Source organism: Alligator sinensis, unplaced genomic scaffold (assembly GCF_000455745.1).
Source record: "Alligator sinensis unplaced genomic scaffold, ASM45574v1 scaffold531_1, whole genome shotgun sequence".
In the NCBI taxonomy this organism is placed as follows: Eukaryota; Metazoa; Chordata; order Crocodylia; family Alligatoridae; genus Alligator; species Alligator sinensis.
In genome coordinates, this window is record NW_005842173.1 from 75232 (window position 1) to 79426 (window position 4195).

Sequence of the window (4195 nt, forward strand, 5' to 3'; positions counted from 1 at the left end):
CCCCAGCTCCAGCAAGGATCTGAGCAGCGACCTGAGAGGTTCCCAGCTCTGCTTCCAGCTCCTCCAGTAAGAGGCCAGGTAGCTCAACATGAGGCCGGGGCTCCTGCAAGGTCAAGATACCTAGCAGTCCCACCACTGGTGGCTGTGGTGGGAGATCTGAGTTTGAGTCCCAGCTGGGATGACTGAGGGTGAGTGAAGTGACAGGGAGAAACTCTTGTTGCAATGGAAAGGGGTCATTGTTTTTTCCCCCTCCAGGTACCTAGGCCCTATATTCCTTGTTATTTGACATTTTGTATTTTGTACCTTTTATATTTTGCCCACCAGTATTGTTTGTCCTGCTGTTTGTGTTTTATATTTTGTTAACTCTGTCTTTTGCCAACTGGGTGAATATGTCTAGGATTGTAAGTGTCTAACCTTTGTTGAATCCTGCCCCCTCGGGGCATTGTAGTGTCCCCTATACCCCCTGGTTTATACCAGTTATGTTCCCAGTACTGTTCTCTCATTAAAAGGTATATGGTTAAGTCCCATTGGTGGTCTGGCTCTGCTCTATAGGGGGAGGAGAGTCCCTACACCTCCCACAGCGCTTGTGCACCTGCTCTGATCCCTTCACTTGGAGAGGGGGTACCTCTTGGAGTACCACCCAGGTTACACGTGCCATGCCTTGATGTTTTGGTTTTCTTGGGGAAGTTAGATGATCCCTTGGGCAAGGGTCCATCTGGCTGGGCCACTGGTTCTTCTGCAGGGTTCTACTTCCCCTACACCCGGTCCCTTTGCTCTTTGGTCTGTGGTGAAAGATTCTCACCCATGAATGCCGCGTGCCCGCGGAGGCCAGGGGCGCACAGCAAGCTCCTGCAGGCGGCTGTGCCATCAGTGGCGGGAGGGTAGCAGAAGCAAGTGGGGAGCTGCTGCAGGCAACCACAACATTGTCGATGGCAGGGAGGGAGGAGGAGTGGCAAGCGCTGGCCAGTGGTCGGTGACTACCCGTAGAGACTGCCGGCAGTGGCGGCAGCAGCCAGCAGAGATCATGGACTACCCACAGACGCCACCAGTGGTGTTGGTGGCAAGGGAGGGCAATGGCAAGTGTTGAACAACCGAAGGGGGTGCACTGCCATGCTCAGGAGGTGCACATGCACCTGCATGCACCCCCTACGTGTCGCCAATGGTCCTACATTAGGGTTCCTGTCTGGGATCTCTCCATATTCCTTATGTCTTTGGTCAACTCCTCTTAACACCTGAATATTGATTTCAAGAGAGGAGAGACACGTTAATTGGTTATTCATACACAAAACATTATGCACATTCACTCGCAGAGTCCCCAAATTACTTCACTCCTTTTTCTTTAATTCATTTTATAAATTCATTCCATTAGTCCATAAGTTAATTCACTTATAGATTGCCCATTCACCTCTCCAAATTGATTCAAAACCTATAAATTAATTTACTTTGTGCTTCCTAATCATTCCTATAAATTCATTCATAATCCATAAATTAATTCCCTTCTTGTTTCATGGTTGTTTCTATAAATTCATTCACAGTCCATAAATTAATTTCTTTCTTGTTTCTTATGTAATCCTGGCAATTTTTTTGGAATATCTCTTGGATTCATTCATGTCTGGCCTCCTGACAACCTGCCAGAATCTGCTCACAATGGCCCGCATGGCTGCGCCTTCACCGGGTGCCTCGGGTATGGAGTCCACCTCTGCCCATCCTGCCTGTGTTGCTGCAACCAGTGACCATGGAGACCCCATGAGCACCAGGGCCATGACAGCACGGGGCCAGGGTTTCCACGGAGACTGGCCCCAGCAGCACTGGCAGGGCACCCAGCTGGGCAAGGAGCTGCTTCAGGGCTGGGATCTTGCAGCAGTGACAGCGGTGCAATGCAGCTGCGATCTGCTGCCTGCATGCCCCAGTTTTGGCCTTGACTTCCCCAGTGGTATTGGTGATTGAAAAACTGCTTGTGGATGTAAGGCTTGCTTTGACTAGGAGTCAGGAGAGAAGGTGACTTTGTGAGCTCTTGACTCCGATGATACCACGACCTGTTTCACTGAGTGGAGCAAGCTCAGTAGAGATCCTAGCAGTGGTGCAAATTGTAACTATAGTGAGCTGCTCACCTTCTCAGGTGATTTGATAGCTGATTGGTTATAAGGTTGATTGATGCATGACTGGCACTGCTCCTGGCCAATTAATTGCACATTCAAGTGACTGGCAGGCATGGTGGGACCACTAAGAAGGAAGGAGTTTGCACCTGTGGGTCTGTGTGTGGTATGTGAGTGTGGGGATCGCCCGGTGTGTGTCTGTGGGGTATAACTGTGGAGTGCTTCTGTGGATGCAGGGGTCTGAGGTATGGTGAGAGATTGTCTGCCTGCGAGAGGTGATCAAAAGTTGGGGCGTGAGTCTGCCTGGCTGGTTGTTGCCCTGATGAAGACTATGAGGAGGAATTGGGTCTTAGCCCAGGGAGAATTAGCTTGGGAATTGGGTCTTAGCCCAGGAGACCAACCTGCAAGATCACCAGAAAGATAGCAATGTATTACCCCAACCTTAGTTGTCGAGAGCCAAGTTCCCTAAAGGGGTAAGGGTTAGGGTTAGGGAGAAGGAGGGAGCGAGGGCAGCTCCAGTCCACGGACGGACTGCATCAGATCAGTGAGCAAGTGCCTGAGCACAGGTCAGAGCCATCCTGCCCTCTGTGTGTTTGTGTGAGTCAGACTGCCTGTAGTGTCGTGTCCATAGACACCATGTATATATGTTAATAACCTGTTAACCTGTCAAGTTTGCATGCTCATTTTTGCCATTTCCATTACAATATATTCTTGTTCTCTAACTTTACTTAAGTCTCCGGTGTGTGTATATGCAGTTTCAAGTGCTTAGCAGAGTCCGGCTGTAGACTAATAGGCATTATAGCTCCACAAGTCCCCCATTCTCTGGCTGGGATTCTTAGATTGGATTATTAAATCAAGAGACTTTTGACCCTCTTCAGCAACAAATTGTGCCAGACTTCTCACCCTGGCCCAAACTGTGCCAGGTGCCATCCTGGCCCAAATCTGCCAGCAAAAGTGCCAGGCTCCGACCTTGGGCAGCATGCTCCAGGGAAAGAAGAGGCAGGGAATAAGGGGTCTCAAACCCTGACTGACTTTCTCTCCCTGTACCTGAGGCTTTCCCATCACATAGCTCCAGCTTGCTTCTCCAGTGAAGGGGGGACCCCCCCCCAGGGACCAGTTTCTCCAGCTCCCAATTCAGCTTTTCAGCTCTCAGCAGCCTCAGGAGAAAGAGGCTGAGCCTCAGTTGAGTTGCTCCTATATAACTGGTGTGGCATCGCACAAGCTTTTCCAACCATGCCTTTAAAGGTTTTCAGTCTTTCTTCTTAGCCAATTCATTTTAAACAAGAACAATGCTCAATTCAGCCAGTTAGGTCGGGGGTGGGGGGTCTGATCTCCCTTTGCTTGTGATGAGAAACCAGGTTTCCTGCTTACAGTAAAGAGCAGGGGGTTAGGGTGATTTCTAAACCTAAGGGCTGATTTGCCTTAGGTATCTGCACACTTGCAGTTTCTCTTGAAATCACCAAGCCAGAGGAGAGAAGTCACAGATACACAGCAAGTATATATAGAACAGGAATATATATACAGCAAAGCAGATACAAACCAAAAAAAGAAACAGACAATCATACTTAAACTAAAACCATATTTTACAGCAACATAGTTTGCTGTACAGATAAAACACTTTGCAGTACAAAATGCTTATGCATTTTGTGTGCGTGTTACTCCAGTGAACCATCTATTCCAGAAAAAAGGAAGAGAAACCCCTTGAAGCCCTTGTGCAAGTCTTTTTCAAGAAGCTCAACTCTGAAATAAAATGAACTCACCCACAGGTCTGCTGTCATCTCAACATCTGCCTAGGATGCAGCAGCTGCTTGAACAGCCAGTTTTGTGGCTTTCTAGTTCAACAGGGGAAGGAAGCAGTACTGGATTTGTTTTCTAAATAGGCGGGGGATAGGGTGGGTTGTACTTCTTTTACTTTTATAAGCAAAGCAAAATGACACTCAGTGGGTGTGTCTACATGTGTATTTACAACAGCTTAAATTTACTACGCAGTAAGTGGGAATAGGCGGGTGTCTACATGTACAGGCATTCAAGTGCATTAATGCTGTGTGTAGTCTGAGTTGGGACTAACTTTAGTTAGTCCCAAGTCAGTCCATGCACAC

The 4195-nt window shown here is 48.3% G+C and overlaps 1 protein-coding gene across 1 annotated transcript in view; it reads right to left on the reverse strand.

Moving 5' to 3' along the window:
- Nucleotides 1–3969, reverse strand: part of ACKR2 (atypical chemokine receptor 2) — a 14054-nt gene extending 10085 nt beyond the window's left edge. Inside the window, 2 exon segments of the mRNA XM_025206813.1 lie at nucleotides 1144–1232; nucleotides 3857–3969. The gene's annotated coding sequence lies outside the window, so the exon portion shown is untranslated.
- Nucleotides 3970–4195: the final 226 nt, after the last annotated feature.